Below are 17,489 nucleotides of genomic sequence, written 5' to 3' on the forward strand. Positions count from 1 at the left end.
TGGAGCTGCGCTGGCTGAGAGCTACTCTTCCAATACAAAAGCATTGCCGCTGTGCGATGCTTTTGTACTTGTGCGGGGGGGGAGGTTGGGTCTGACATGCGGGGCAGACTAGTCCTGTGCTGGTCGTCTCCCTGCATGTCTGAAGACTGATTGTAGATGTGCTAAATTTACCACATCTACGGTCAGGTCTGAATTAGGCCCTATACAGTGTATGTCATTTTTCTTTCTCTCTGTCTTTATTTTGAGGATATTACTACATGGGTTACCACATTAAGGGGTACATTTACTAAGCAGTGATAAGAGCGGAGAAGTGAGTCAGTGGAGAAGTTGCCCATGGCAACCAATCAGCACTGAAGTAACACCTATAATTTGCATACTATAAAATGATACAGAGCTGCTGATTGGTTGGTGGGGAAATTTCTCCACTGGCTCACTTCTCTGTTCTTATCACTGCTTAGTAAATGTACCCCTAAAAGGTGAAGAATCTTTTCTCACAGAGCTACATCCAACGCTCGAGAGACACTTGATGGAGAGACTAACAGTCATTTTTACGTTCCATGGTGATATTATATGATACTATATGTTTTATAGAGTGAGCGCTACCAGTGATTGTGCCCACGTAATCTGTGGTATATAGAATACAAAGTGCATATACAGAGAGACAACCCCTTGTCTAATACGGGGTGCCAGCAATAATGTATGTAAATGAGTGGGTATACATACTGTAACTTGAGAATAAATATATTGTATTGTTAGTTGCACAGGTAGTTTATATCAAGAAAATTACCCCCTAATTAGCTCGAGAAAAACTCATATTGTATACGGAAAAATGGGGGGTGCTACCACAAGCAACAATAAATGATCAAGTAGAGAGGAGGAAAGGAGAATTGTGCTTTAAAGTGGTGCACATTTATACAATTAATACAATTAATAAAATATAACTTTTATTTCACAATTTATTAAAAGAGAACTATTAGCACAATATAAGATTAAAATGAAGAATGAGTGATTTAGATAAGAAAAGTGATTGAAATTGAAAACTTCTGCGCATCAGTAGTCAACTGATAACTGATTTATATAATTCATGCAATAAATTAAATATATGCAATCATGTCCTTTCTTTTGTGTCAATGCTTTTTTTATGTGACTTATAGAGTGTTCTGTTTGGTATTTGTAAACCTCACAGATCAAGATGTGTGTGTGTATGTATATATATATATATATATATATATATATAAAATATATGTGTCGACCACTGTGGGTGGTGACAGTATTCAGATTAATTCCTGTGGTTACTATTAGCCTAATAGCGGCCACTGGTATTTATTGTTGCACCCTCCTGGGACTATAGTAGGATAATAGCCATAGGAATTAATTTGAATACTGTAACCACCCACAGTGGTCGATACATATATACACATCTTGATCTGTGAGGTTTACAAATACCGAACAGAATACTCTATAAGTCACATAAAAAATGCATTGACACAAAAAAGTAGGACACAATTGCATATATTTAATTTATTGCATGAATTATATAAATCAGTTGACTACTGATGCACAGAAGTCTTCAATTTTAACCACTTTTCTTATCTAAATCACTCATTCTTCATTTTAATCTTATATTTCGCTAATAGTTCTCTTTTAATATATTGTGAAATAAAAGTTATATTTTATTACTTGTATAAATGTGCACCACTTTAAAGCAAAATTCTCTCCTCTTCTCTACTTGATCATAACTTGAGAATACCAACTCGGTAGATAACACACACAGCATAATAACAATTCAAAACCAAAGGCAACAAGAGACTAGACACATTAGGGTAACGTGAAAAGGATGTCAATAACCAGCAAAAATTTGGACAAGAAATACAGATAAGATCAGGTTCCCATAGCGCTAAAGATAATGACAAGAAAAAAAAGGCATCAAAAGACCAGTGCGAAAATCATTTAGCGTAGGAAAGTCGGCTGTAATATGTCTGAAGCTCTCAATGTCGGTGGGTGACAAACATACCAGTAGGGGCAAGTACAGTATACCATAATATCATTGTACTATGATTGTATATGTCATAGGGAGTGGCTAGGCTAGCTCGTAAAGAAGCAGTAAACAGCATCTTCTTAATATGTGGTATGTCGATCAACAATAATCAGGTATGGTATTAGAGGTGCTTGGAAATTAAGAGAGTCAGAGGCCTGTCAGAAGCAGGTTTACTCTGCTGGGTTTGTTGGGGAGATGGTTGTGATATATGCAAGATTGAATATCTACATCTAACATAGACACGTGCCCCACTTCTGTATAAACCTGTTGAGTCCAGTGATAATGAACATTTAGCAAAATAGATTAGTTGAAGGATTCTGGATTAGAACTCATGGATATAAGGCAATGCTTTTTTTGTCCTGTAGGTTCAAATAAGTTTATTTGAAAAAGTCAAAGTAAGTGTGAGAAAGGGAATCACAGTGTTCTTCTGTGGGCCCAGGTCCCTATTCTTAAAATTAATAGAAAGGCATGCCAGAGGATCCATGGTCAAGTGCAGACTAAACTATGAATAGGGGTAGGACAGGACTTTGCCAGAACTTCAATACCTTATAGCATGCCCAGAAACAACGGAAACATTTTGCATTAAGCATCCCACATTTGATACAGTCATCAGTTTCTGATGTTATCATGTGCCTACGTTGAGCAGGTGCTATGTATAAACTGAAGTGTTTTGAAGTAAACCTGGAGTATAAGCATAGTTTGAGTGTAATGTTTGAATAGGGATTCAATATCTGTGATACCAGGGACCTCAGAGTTCCAAGAAGCTACAGTATAAGAGGTGATAGGGACAATGTGTCCAGTGGAGACAAAGGAGGGAGTATAAGGTTCTAGTTTTATATTTGTGAGTTTTAATATGTTTTAAAATAGACAATAAAGAGTCAGGGGAATTGTGTTGTGAAAGAGGCAAAGGTAAGGAGGAAATGTAAGTTGGAGATAAAGATAGTGATGATTAGATAAATCATATCTGATACTAAGCTCTGAGAAGGGGATGATTTTACCACCAGGATTGAAGATCTTCGTAGCTAAATTCAGGCCATTGGCATGCCAGAGTTCGAATGTGGGATTATGAAGACAAGGGGGAAAATTGGGGTTGCCCCACATAGGATTGTAAGTGGTATAAGTATGAGATCTACCCAGTTTCTTATTTAGTAGGAGCCAACTATCATAACTGTCTCTGAAAGTATGTGGTTAAGTATATGTGGGGGAATAAGACGAAGTGGAGTTCGAAGTAGGGCTCCAGGTGAATAGGGGGCAAATATGATTTTGTCAAGTTCAAAATCAGTATAGGTGGATTTTTCTAATAGCCAATCCGAGATATAGCGAAAATTAGTCAAGATTGAGTACAAGGCAAAGTCGGGAATACGTAGTCCTCCAACAGGTTTGGATCTAAACAGTTTAGTTTGGGACATTCTGGGTCTCTTTCCACTCCATTAAAAGGATTACATGAATTTCTTGACAGTAAGTATATCCCATCTGCGTAGGGAGCATTTGGAGATAATAAAATATTTTTGGGAAGATAATGCTTTTCAACACTGCTGCTCTCCCAAAGAGGGATAGATGTAGCTTGGTCCAGTTATCTAGTTGGGTTCGAATTTTGGAGATGAGGGGAGTAAAGTTTGTTTTGTGTAGGGTATGTGGGTCTCGGGTTATACTGACTCCTAATGTTTACGTTTAACATAACACCTGTCTGGAATTCGGTGGTCGCAATACCGCTGCTGAAATCTTGACAGGGGTACAATGCCGCCGCCAGAATACTGGCGAGGTATAGTGACAGCCGGCATCCCGTACGCCGGGATCCCATACCAATTCCCTTCCTAAGTATTTTATGTGAGAATGCAAAAAGAAAGAAAAAGGCGCATATAAACCACAGACTAATGCTGCATTCAGATCGCAAATGCCGGATCCTACCCGGTAAGAGAAACGTGTACTTACCGGGTGGGATCCGGCATTTGCGCTCCGTTGCTGGCTTTCCGACACGGCAATATACCGGATCGGTTGCCATAGCAGCGGAGGGCGCAGCAGCAGCAGGGGCGGGGGTGGAGGCGGCGCTGGGAGATGAGCTCATCTCCTGCGCCACCTCTCCCTATGCTGTGAATGGGAGCCGTGTCGCATCGGAACGGCTCCCATTCACACTGCGCCTGACCCGGTAATCAACCCGGTAATAACCCTTCTTTTTTACCGGGTTGAATTACCGGGTCAGGCGACCCGCTAATTCTGAAAAGGAGCTTTCACATCGCACACTGACCCGTTTCGACACGGCAATATGCCGTGTCGATACCGGGTTTTTAGTGCGATGTGAAAGGGGTATACCTCTGTCGGTTGTCTAATTAGCTGCTCCCAAATTTCAGGGTATTAGCGACCATGTAGAATGCAAAAATTACAAGAAAAGAAATGGGAGCGCAAAAAGACAAACCTAATTATTGGAAATGATTGGTGAATTATAGAGTAAAAATATTTATTTATGTGACCCACAATATAAATCAAACAGACTGCTCCTAACTGTTTATAGGCACATCTGCCACAATTAAAATACAATCAATTGGGATCCTTGAGATAAATATCAATTAAAAAAGAAGAAGAAATAAAGTGACTTGATATAGAATAGATACAATAATATAGTAAATTAAAATAAAAAATAGAATAAAGTCCCCTTGATGTATCAAAGTCTCTCTGAAATGATGGTACCGTTAGTAGTACTGATATTTATCAGGTGACCTTAATGATATACTTCTGTGTTAATGGGTAGAAGTAACAAGTGCACTTGTATTTCAATACTGGGAAAATAAAATTAATATGAGATTTATCTTCTTCTTATACTTAATAAAGATTAAACTGTGTCCACTGGTTAAAACTCACATGGATCTTGAAACATTGTATTTATCTGAAAACCAGCGTTATAAAGCCAGGGCCAGCCTGTATAGGATCTTGTCCCGTGCTACTTTGTAGATGCCGCAGAGAGCCGCTTTCTTGATCCAAAGGCAGACGGCACTGGTGTGGTCCGTAAACCGCTGGATATATAATTTGTGTTGCGACTAGCCGTCCTCCAGACCGCCCGACACTTAACACCCATGTGGGCCGCGCAGAGCCGGCCCTAACCAATATGATGCCCTAGGCAAGATTTTGGCTGGTGCCCCCTAGCACCGCCACTAGTTCTGCAGGAGATGCCTGGCATGAGTCAGTTGGCAGCTCTGCTAACGTTGGGCGCCTTCTGTTTATAAAAATGCATCTTATTTGCATTACTATGTGGCTAGGACGCACAAGCAGCTTCTGCTGATTAAAATGATATGCGGCATGCCTTTATTCTGTGTGACTGTGGCTGTATCTGCATACAAAATGCTACATTACAGTGATCTCCAGGAATACACTGCAACGTAGCATTTTGTATGCAGATACAGCCGCAGTCACACACAGATTATAGGCATGCCGCATATCATTTTAATCAGCAGAAGCTGCTGGTGCCCCTAAGCATACCAAATGCCCTAGGCATTTGCCTAGTTTGCAAGGAAAAAGTAAAATTTTTTACCATAAATGGCAAAAAAACAACAACAGGCGCTGTAACCGGGCTGGTTTTCTAAGCCGCTGTTGGAAACGGGATGATAGTCGTTCACCCCAATGGCATAAATATGAACAAAACAAGAAATACCAACTGCGCTAACCTATGAATAGTATTTTTATATTAATTAAAATCAATATCACAAATACACATGTACATAAACAAACTGAATAATATAAACCGGCACTGATAGTGCCAAAAAACACAATATTAAAACTGAGCCTTAGTAAGCCACTCTCTGACAGTGATTATTCACTTGGGGCAGTCTTTGTGCAAAAATGGGCAGTATAACAACTAATTGTTGGAGGATGATAACAAGTCCTGCAACGCATGCGTTGACGTGAAAAAACAGGTATCCAGGTGAAGGAGAATAATTACCAGGTCCCTGGTGGTGATTCAGCCGGGTATCCCACCTAGCGGGGTTCTGGAGCAATCTCTCTATCCCACGCAATGAAGATGGTGGTTCTCCCTTTATTAATGTCCACACCGAAGGGACTGGAATCTCCGGATGGTAAACAACGTCCTGTGTATCACTTGCAGGAATCCTCAGGAGTGCCCAGGTCAGAGGTGTGGCCCCCCTAACGCGTTTCACTGTCACTTGGCAGCTTTATCAAAGGTGATATAACACTGGCTCTACCCCCTTTATATAGGGGTTATAATAATCATACATCATTAACACATGTGCAACTTATGCAAACACAAATCTGTAAAATAATAAAAAACAGTCTAATTCTCTTTGAGCAGCAGCAAGAAGACAGACCCTTCCATTATCCATTAAAAATTTCAAAAAACGAGATTTATAAACCATAATTTGACCATAAAAATATATGTTTAATTTATTCCAGCCGGTCACATGACCTCAATCACGTGATACTTCAGCTGTACGGGCTGGATGTTCATTGGTCCTATCTATCAACAAAACCCTGTCTCCATGGATATCGCTGAATAGCCTATTACACAATCTCATATCCCGGTCACATGACCGGGTGATATGTCCAAATAAGGAGTTCCGCCACTCACATCCGGTCACAGAGACCAGGAAACAACGCTGACGCTTACCATACGCAGCGTGTTGACATCATACGTGAGGGGGCAGCGCTTATTAGCGTTATGAGCGTCCTTGGCAACCACCACCTCCGTATAACAGACAACCTAACAAACACTGGGAAGTATTTATCATTAAACACCATTTTCAGTGTTTTTTAAGAATTACCGAAATGAGTAGGAACAATGGGAAGGATATTTAACGTTAGGCTTGTCCCTATTCATTTGTTTACTGATCTGGATATATGAATATAATGTGTATATTTTTTGATGTATATATTGTATTAATATGCCCATATTAGGATAAATTGAGATAGTGAGGGCGAAAAATATCAGGATTCCTGGTTATACTTTTTATTGTCGTTTTATTGTTGCATGATTGATTACAAGATAAAGGATTTGATTAGTTAGCGTCAGCGTTGTTTCCTGGTCTCTGTGACCGGATGTGAGTGGCGGAACTCCTTATTTGGACATATCACCAGGTCATGTGACCGGGGTATGAGATTGTGTAATAGGCTATTCAGCGATATCCATGGAGACAGGGTTTTGTTGATAGATAGGACCAATGAACATCCAGCCCGTACAGCTGAAGTATCATGTGATTGAGGTCATGTGACCGGCTGGAATAAATTAAACATATTTTTATGGTCAAATTATGGTTTATAAATCTCGTTTTTTTGAAATTTTTAATGGATAATGGAAGGGTCTGTCTTCTTGCTGCTGCTCAAAGAGAATTAGACTGTTTTTTATTATTTTACAGATTTGTATTTGCTTAAGTTGCACATGTGTTAATGATGTATGATTATTATAACCCCTATATAAAGGGGGTAGAGCCAGTGTTATATCACCTTTGATAAAGCTGCCAAGTGACAGTGAAACGTGTTAGGGGGGCCACACCTCTGACCTGGGCACTCCTGAGGATTCCTGCAAGTGATACACAGGACGTTGTTTACCATCCGGAGATTCCAGTCCCTTCTGTGTGGACATTAATAAAGGGAGAACCACCATCTTCATTGCGTGGGATAGAGAGATTGCTCCAGAACCCCGCTAGGTGGGATACCCGGCTGAATCACCACCAGGGACCTGGTAATTATTCTCCTTCACCTGGATACCTGTTTTTTCACGTCAACGCATGCATTGCAGGACTTGTTATCATCCTCCAACAATTAGTTGTTATACTGGCCATTTTTGCACAAAGACTGCCCCAAGTGAATAATCACTGTCAGAGAGTGGCTTACTAAGGCTCAGTTTTAATATTGTGTTTTTTGGCACTATCAGTGCCGGTTTATATTATTCAGTTTGTTTATGTACATGTGTATTTGTGATATTGATTTTAATTAATATAAAAATACTATTCATATGTTAGCGCAGTTGGTATTTCTTGTTTTGTTCATATATTTGCCTAGTTTGCCTATGCCTAAGGCCGGCTCTGGCCCGGCCGCGGACCGCCCAGCAGAATGGATCCGTTGGTGTCCACCCATTCCCGGACCACCGGGCAGGCAGCACTTAGATGATCAGTGCCCGCTGGTGGATAATAGGTAACACAGCTCAGCTATTCTCGGTCCACCAGACAAGCGGCACCGGGATGAAACGTGTGTCGCTGTAATGACGGACAGTCTGTTGTTGAATGCCGCGGCTTTCCGTATAGCAGGGAAGCCTGTGCAGGCGGCTCCAATGGGAATAAAGCAGTCTGTAGAATCAGTAGTATGAATTAAAAAGCTCCTAAGAACCTATTATCTAGTACCTATTATCCCCCAGCGGGCACTGATCATTTAAGTGCTGCCTGCCCGGTGGTCCGGGAACGGGTGGACACCAACGGATCCATTCTGCTGGGCGGTCCGCGGGCCATACTGGTGTTAAGTGTCGGGCGGTCTGGAGGACGGCTAGACGCAACACAAATTGTATATAAAGCGGTTTACGGACCACACCAGTGCCGCCTGCCTTTGGATCAAGACAGCGGCTCTCTGCGGCATCTACAAAGTAGCACGGGACAAGATCCTATACAGGCTGGCCCTGGCTTTATAACGCTGGTTTTCAGATGAATACAATGTTTCAAGATCCATGTGAGTTTTAACCAGTGGACACAGTTTAATCTTTATTAAGTATAAGAAGAAGATAAATCTCATATCAATTTAATTTTCCCCGTATTAAAATACAAATGCACTTGTTACTTCTACCCATTAACACAGAAGTATATCATTAAGGTCACCTGATAAATATCAGTACTACTAACGGTACCATCATTTCAGAGAGACTTTGATACATCAAGGGGACTTTATTCTATTTTTTATTTTAATTTACTATATTTTTGTATCTATTCTATATCAAATCACTTTATTTCTTCTTCTTTTTTAATTGATATTTATCTCAAGGATCCCAATTCATTGTATTTTAATTGTGGCAGATGTGCCTATAAACAGGAGCAGTCTGTTTGATTTATATTGTGGGTCACATAATTAAATATTTTAACTCTATAATTCACCAATCATTTCCAATAATTAGGTTTGTCTTTTTGCGCTCCCATTTCTTTTCTTGTAATTTTATGTGAGAAGGTTGTACAATAAATTGGGTCAAAATTGGCAGTGTTTTAACTGCTTCAGTGGCATGCCCGGAAAATTTCTGGGGCCAGCTGTGCTGTGCAGACTGGCAACCCCGGAAGTTTTCTGGGCATGCCACTGCTCCCCCTCCCTCCTCCTTACACTCTGCTCGGCCAGCCCAGTGGATGACGTGATCACGTCGTGATGTCATGACGAGTTAGTGTTGTTCTGGAAAACTCCGCCAGCCGAGTGGAGTACAAGGGAGAAGGGGCGGGGGGAGAGGATGTAAGTGCTGGCGGGCCCGCCAGCAAATGCTGCCCAGGGGATGGCCATCGGTGGGTTATCCATCGATGGTCATCGTTGGATAACCTCAATGGTGTAAAACCATCTGGAATGGATCCATTGATGGTTTTACACATCGATTGTCATCCCTGATTTAGTACACATGCAGGCGGACCAGGGTCATGCAGGCCATCGACCATCGATGATTTAAAATCATCGATGGTCGACGGCCATCCCTAACTACCCCTAGGCAACGAGCACTCCACATGGCAACGAGCATGGATCCTAGAGCATAAAACCCCTGGCAAAAGCATGACACATCGCACATGAAAACCCCTGGCAATACGCAGGTAAAAAAAAATTTAAAACCACCCCTGGGATGTGTGACGAAATTCCAAAAACCCACCACTGACGGGGGGTTATGAGAAGGAGAGAGAGCTGTGATAGGGAGTATTTCAGATTTATTGACATAAATTTTATAGCCTGAAATAGGGCCATATGAGTTAATAATGTCCATGATCATCGGGATAGATGTTACCGGGTCTAAGATAAATAGAAGCATGTCATCCGCAAAGAGGGCGATTTTAAATTCAGCATCTAACAAACGAATACCTTGAAAATCTGGATTGGATTTCAGAGCTAATGTGAGGGGTTAAATCGCTAGGGCTAATAAGAGAGGGGATAGAAAGCATCCTTGTTGCCTCCCCTTAAGGATAGGGAAAGGTGAGGAAAGAAATCCATTGCAGGAGACATGTGAAGAGGGAGCAGTATATATAGTGTGATGAAAAAAAGGTCAGTTTGGTGCCGCACTGTCACGATCCGGGTATCTGGACGCCATTTCTTACCCATCAGATGCCTCCTAAGGCTGGCTCAGCGCTCCAGGACCGGATCCCATCTGTTATCCTAATGTTCACATTCCTGCATCCTCTCCTGTCTCTCTGAGACGCTGTCACAGTAACGCCTTATTACATCTGGCATGGCGTCTCCCGCGGCCTCCGCCGCCGTCCCTGAGCTTCTGCATGCAGAGTGTCAGAGTGGCGATTACGTCAGCCGCGGCCTCCGCTGTGTCCGCGTGGTTGGATGTGCACTTGTCAGCCTGGCGTCTCCTGTCTCCAGTGGCCGGCGCCGCCATTACTGTTTTCATTACCACATGGATTACAAACCAAACTTCCCTCCAAGTGTCTGCATGGGCGCAGCCATCTTGGATTCTGTCAGCTGATCATTTCCTCCAATCTGTTGTCAGTATTGTTAATCTGCATAATTGCCTAGCCAATCCCTTCCTTGCTGCAGGTATAAGTACACTGTGCCTGAGCAAGGAAGGCGTCAGTGCTTTGGTTGTCAAACCTAGTTCCTGTTTGTCTCTCTCCTGTGATTGTCTTCCAGGTTCCAGCTCCTGTCTCAAGACTTCCACCATAGAGACCCGCACCAGCATTCCACCTGCGGTGTAGCCTGACTCTCCAATCCATTGTGGATTCATCTGTTTCCAGCTACAACATTACCTGCTTCCAGCTCAGCTTCCAGCAGAGTACAGCTTCCCTTAAAGGGCCGGTGTCCTTTCTACACTTTACCACTCTCCACCGGTATTATTATTTCTCCGCTCTCAAGTTCTACATTTCAGTTCATATTTCATCGCTCCCAAGTTCATTTATTATTTAACTGGTTCCAGCCAGTATCCACTCCGTGCTAACAACAGTCTGGTTCCAGCCAGTATCCACAGCAGCTGTTTTATCTTCAGCAACCCAGCTTTTCCTGGAACACCAGCTGGCACAATCCTGGGTTATCTCCATTGCTACAGTCGGGCCTGGTAAGGACTTTCCATCTAGAAGATCATAAGAACTATCTCACACTACCAGTGCCCTGTGGCTCCTGCCATCCTGTAGTACCCAGGAACTGTATTTATTCTTTGCTGACTTTTTACGTTTTCTTTTACTGCTGCTGTGTTGCGGAGTTGTCATAATAAACATCATTGACTTTTATCCAAGTTGTCGTGGTCACGCCTTCGGGCAGTTATTATTCATGTTACTTACATGTCCAGGGGTCTGATACAACCTCCCAGGTTCCGGTACATCTCAGCCCCTACAACTGAGGCTGCCTCCCGTCAGCTCAGGCCCTCAGTTGTGACAGTAAGCACTGACCTAATGAATCCAGCCGGAGACCAGGATCAAGCGGCCAGGCCGATGCAAGAACTGGCAGCCCGACTAGAACATCAGGAGGCTGCACAGGGCCACATCATCCGCTGTCTCCAGGATCTCTCTACTCGGCTGGATGGGATTCAGACAACTCTCCGTGGATCAGGCGCGTCTGGTGCGTCAACCACAGTGACTCCAGCTATAACCCCACCCACCTTACCCATTTCTGCTCCACGTCTTCATCTTCCAACGCCAGCAAAATTTGACGGATCTCCAAGATTCTGCAGGGGATTTCTCAACCAGTGTGAGATTCAGTTTGAGCTACAACCTGGCAATTTTCCCAGTGACCGTACAAAAATTGCCTACATTATTTCTCTTCTCAGTGGCTCAGCCCTTGATTGGGCATCACCGTTATGGGAGAGGTCCGACACCCTGCTATCTTCCTACACTGCCTTCGTGTCAACATTCAGGCGCATCTTCGACGAGCCAGGCCGGGTAACCTCAGCTTCATCCGAGATTCTCCGTTTACGCCAGGGGTCACGTACTGTAGGACAATATCTGATACAGTTCCAGATCCTGGCATCCGAACTGGCATGGAACGACGAGGCCCTGTATGCTGCATTCTGGCATGGCTTATCTGAGCGTATTAAAGATGAGTTAGCTACCAGAGACTTACCTTCTAAGTTAGATGAGCTAATCTCACTCTGCACGAAAGTTGATTTACGTTTCAGAGAGAGAGCAACTGAGCGTGGAAGATCATCTGCTCCAAAATCTTCTGCTCCTCCTCCTCGTCAACTGTCACCATCTAAAGATGAGCCCATGCAACTTGGCCGTTCCCGTTTAACTCCTGCTGAGCGCCGAAGACGTCTCTCCGAGTCTCTCTGTCTCTATTGTGCAGCTCCGTCTCACACCATTAATGCCTGTCCCAAACGTCCGGGAAACTCCAAATCCTAGCTCGCCAAGGAGAGGGCCGGCTAGGAGTAATGATCTCCTCTCCATCTCCTCAAGATTGTAATCTCCCAGTCTCGCTTCAAGTTGCTCAACGTTATCGGAACGTCATTGCCCTCCTTGATTCCGGAGCAGCTGGGAACTTTATTTCCGAAGCCTATGTTAAACGGTGGTCCCTACCCACCGAGAGACTTCCTTCATCCATTTCTTTAACTGCCGTGGATGGCAGCAAAATTTTTGATGCAGTTATTTCTTTAAGGACTCTACCAGTTCGTCTGAGAGTGGGAGTTCTTCATTCCGAACTTATTTCTTTTTTAGTGATTCCAAGAGCCACACATCCTGTGGTCCTGGGCCTTCCATGGCTCCGTCTTCACAATCCTACAATTGATTGGACGACTACGCAAATCCTGGCATGGGGTTCCTCCTGTGCTGAGACATGTTTGTTTAAAGTATTGCCTGTCTGTTCTTCCTCCCCCAGGTCGTCTGATGTTCCACCTCCTCCATATCAAGATTTTACGGATGTGTTCAGTAAAGCTTCTGCTGATATCCTTCCTCCTCATAGAGAATGGGACTGTCCGATTGATCTCGTTCCAGGGAAGGTTCCACCTCGAGGCCGAACTTATCCGTTGTCTCTGCCTGAGACGCATTCTATGGAGGAATATATTAAAGAGAACCTAGCAAAGGGGTTCATTCGACCTTCTTCTTCTCCAGCCGGCGCAGGCTTCTTTTTTGTAAAAAAGAAAGATGGTGGTCTGCGGCCGTGCATCGACTACAGAGGTTTGAACGACATTACCATCAAGAACCGTTATCCTTTACCCCTGATTACTGAGCTCTTTGACAGAGTTAGCGGAGCTACTATCTTTACAAAGCTGGACTTGCGAGGTGCATACAATCTCATCCGGATCCGTGAGGGTGACGAGTGGAAGACCGCCTTTAACACCCGTGACGGACATTATGAGTACCTCGTCATGCCCTTCGGATTGAGCAATGCTCCAGCTGTCTTCCAGCATTTTGTCAATGAGATCTTCAGAGACATTCTATACCGTCATGTCGTGGTCTATCTAGACGATATCCTCATTTTTGCCAACGATTTAGAGGAACATCGTTTTTGGGTTAAAGAGGTTCTGTCCCGTCTCCGTGTCAATCATCTCTATTGCAAATTAGAAAAATGCGTCTTTGAAGTCAAGTCCATTCCGTTTCTAGGGTACATTGTGTCCGGTTCCGGACTAGAGATGGATCCTGAGAAACTACAAGCAATCCAAAATTGGCCGGTACCCTTAACCCTCAAAGGGGTCCAGAGGTTCTTAGGGTTCGCCAACTATTACCGAAAGTTTATACGAGACTTTTCCACCATTGTGGCGCCTATTACTGCTTTCACTAAGAAGGGTGCTAACCCGTCCAAGTGGTCTGAAGAAGCCATGCAAGCATTTCATCTTTTAAAACAAAGGTTCATCTCTGCGCCTGTTCTGAAACAGCCTGACATCGACTCTCCTTTCATCTTAGAGGTGGATGCCTCCTCCGTTGGAGTAGGAGCGGTGTTATCTCAGAGGGCTAAAGATGGCCATTTACACCCTTGCAGTTTCTTCTCCCGGAAGTTCTCCCCAGCTGAGCGCAACTATGCCATTGGCGACCAGGAGTTGCTAGCCATCAAGCTCGCTCTAGAAGAGTGGAGGTATCTGTTGGAGGGAGCTTCTCATTCAATCACCATACTTACAGACCACAAGAACCTTTTATACCTGAAGGGCGCACAATGTCTCAACCCTCGTCAGGCCAGATGGGCACTTTTCTTTTCCAGGTTCGACTTTAAACTCCAGTTCTGTCCGGGCTCTCAGAATCGCAAGGCCGATGCCCTTTCCCGCTCATGGGAGCAAGAAAATGAGTCAGAGTCTTCAGACAAGCATCCTATTATAAATCCGTTGGCATTCTCCACGGTAGGGATGGACTCTACGCCCCCATCAGGGAAAAGTTTTGTAAAGCCGATGCTAAGGAAGAAGCTCATGCATTGGGCCCATGCTTCCCGTTTTGCCGGACATACAGGTATCCAAAAAACCCTGGAGTTTATCTCTAGGTCCTATTGGTGGCCAACTCTGAAAAAGGACGTCTTGGAGTTTATTGCATCTTGCCCAAAGTGTGCCCAACATAAAGTATCCCGCCAGTCGCCTGCGGGGCAACTGGTTCCACTATCCGTTCCCCGTCGACCCTGGACCCACTTGTCGATGGATTTCATTACAGACTTACCCATGTGCAACAAGTTCAATACCATCTGGGTGGTAGTTGACCGGTTCACCAAGATGGCACACTTCATTCCTCTCACCGGTCTTCCGTCAGCTTCCAAGTTGGCTCAAGTATTCATACAAGAGATCTTCCGACTCCACGGTCTTCCTGAAGAAATTATCTCAGATCGAGGAGTTCAATTCACAGCCAAATTCTGGCGAAGTTTATGTCAAGTCCTCCAAGTCAAGCTAAAGTTTTCCACGGCTTACCATCCTCAGACCAATGGTCAAACCGAGAGGGTGAATCAGGACTTGGAGGCCTTCCTCCGCATCTATGTGTCCTCCTCTCAAGATGACTGGGTTCAATTACTTCCCTGGGCCGAGTTCTGTCATAACAACCAGTATCATTCTTCATCTGCTTCAACACCATTCTTCACTAACTTTGGATTCCACCCTAAAGTCCCTGAGTTCCAACCGCTTCCAGCAACTTCTGTTCCCGCAGTGGATATCACCTTGCATCAGTTTGCCAATATCTGGAAGAGCGTACGATCAGCTCTGCTCAAGGCATCGTTCAGGTACAAGAAGTTTGCGGATAAGAAGCGTCGAGCAGTTCCCTCTCTCAAGGTGGGTGATCGGGTATGGTTATCCACGAAGAATTTGAGGTTAAGAGTTCCCAGTATGAAGTTTGCACCTCGCTATATCGGTCCTTTCAAGATTGAACAAGTCATCAATCCTGTTGCTTACAGACTCCAGTTGCCTCCCTTCTTAAAAATACCCAGGACATTCCATGTTTCCCTGTTGAAACCGCTGATCTTGAATCGGTTTCATTCCTCACTTCCTCCAACTCCGAAAGTCCAAACTCAACGAGACGTTGAGTATGAAGTGGCCAAGATCCTGGACTCACGTCACCGTTACGGTCAACTACAATATCTTATTGACTGGAAAGGTTATGGTCCTGAGGAACGTTCATGGACCAATGCTTCTGATGTCCATGCTCTTGCCTTGGTCCGGAGATTCCATTCCAAGTTTCCTCAAAAGCCAAAGAAGTGTCCTGGGGCCACTCCTAAAGGGGGGGGTGCTGTCACGATCCGGGTATCTGGACGCCATTTCTTACCCATCAGATGCCTCCTAAGGCTGGCTCAGCGCTCCAGGACCGGATCCCATCTGTTATCCTAATGTTCACATTCCTGCATCCTCTCCTGTCTCTCTGAGACGCTGTCACAGTAACGCCTTATTACATCTGGCATGGCGTCTCCCGCGGCCTCCGCCACCGTCCCTGAGTTTCTGCATGCAGAGTGTCAGAGTGGCGATTACGTCAGCCGCGGCCTCCGCTGTGTCCGCGTGGTTGGATGTGCACTTGTCAGCCTGGCGTCTCCTGTCTCCAGTGGCCGGCGCTGCCATTACTGTTTTCATTACCACATGGATTACAAACCAAACTTCCCTCCAAGTGTCTGCATGGGCGCAGCCATCTTGGATTCTGTCAGCTGATCATTTCCTCCAATCTGTTGTCAGTATTGTTAATCTGCATAATTGCCTAGCCAATCCCTTCCTTGCTGCAGGTATAAGTACACTGTGCCTGAGCAAGGAAGGCGTCAGTGCTTTGGTTGTCAAACCTAGTTCCTGTTTGTCTCTCTCCTGTGATTGTCTTCCAGGTTCCAGCTCCTGTCTCAAGACTTCCACCATAGAGACCCGCACCAGCATTCCACCTGCGGTGTAGCCTGACTCTCCAATCCATTGTGGATTCATCTGTTTCCAGCTACAACATTACCTGCTTCCAGCTCAGCTTCCAGCAGAGTACAGCTTCCCTTAAAGGGCCGGTGTCCTTTCTACACTTTACCACTCTCCACCGGTATTATTATTTCTCCGCTCTCAAGTTCTACATTTCAGTTCATATTTCATCGCTCCCAAGTTCATTTATTATTTAACTGGTTCCAGCCAGTATCCACTCCGTGCTAACAAGAGTCTGGTTCCAGCCAGTATCCACAGCAGCTGTTTTATCTTCAGCAACCCAGCTTTTCCTGGAACACCAGCTGGCACAATCCTGGGTTATCTCCATTGCTACAGTCGGGCCTGGTAAGGACTTTCCATCTAGAAGATCATAAGAACTATCTCACACTACCAGTGCCCTGTGGCTCCTGCCATCCTGTAGTACCCAGGAACTGTATTTATTCTTTGCTGACTTTTTACGTTTTCTTTTACTGCTGCTGTGTTGCGGAGTTGTCATAATAAACATCATTGACTTTTATCCAAGTTGTCGTGGTCACGCCTTCGGGCAGTTATTATTCATGTTACTTACATGTCCAGGGGTCTGATACAACCTCCCAGGTTCCGGTACATCTCAGCCCCTACAACTGAGGCTGCCTCCCGTCAGCTCAGGCCCTCAGTTGTGACACGCACAGGACTATAGAGATCTCTTTGTAATGGGCTCTTATAGAATTTGTCCCTTGTGAACCAACAGTGCATATGCATAAGAGATGCCTGAAATCGGTATCCAAGGAGTTGCTGTTGTTGGTGGTGCACCCAGAGTCAATAGTACGTGTCAATATTTCAAAAGAGAAAAGAGAGACTCTGTGTTGGGGCACGCTTAAGAAATAAAACGTAACTTTTAATTCGAATATGATAAAATTATGGTACACAGACAAACACACATGTAATGTTTTGAGAGAAGGTCACAAATAATTTTTAACCTCTCTCCACTAGTATTTTAGAATCTGAGGACAGATTCTCAATGATCAATAAGAAAAA

The sequence above is a fragment of the Pseudophryne corroboree genome, chromosome 1 (genome assembly GCF_028390025.1).
Source record: "Pseudophryne corroboree isolate aPseCor3 chromosome 1, aPseCor3.hap2, whole genome shotgun sequence".
Lineage (NCBI taxonomy): Eukaryota > Metazoa > Chordata > Amphibia > Anura > Myobatrachidae > Pseudophryne > Pseudophryne corroboree.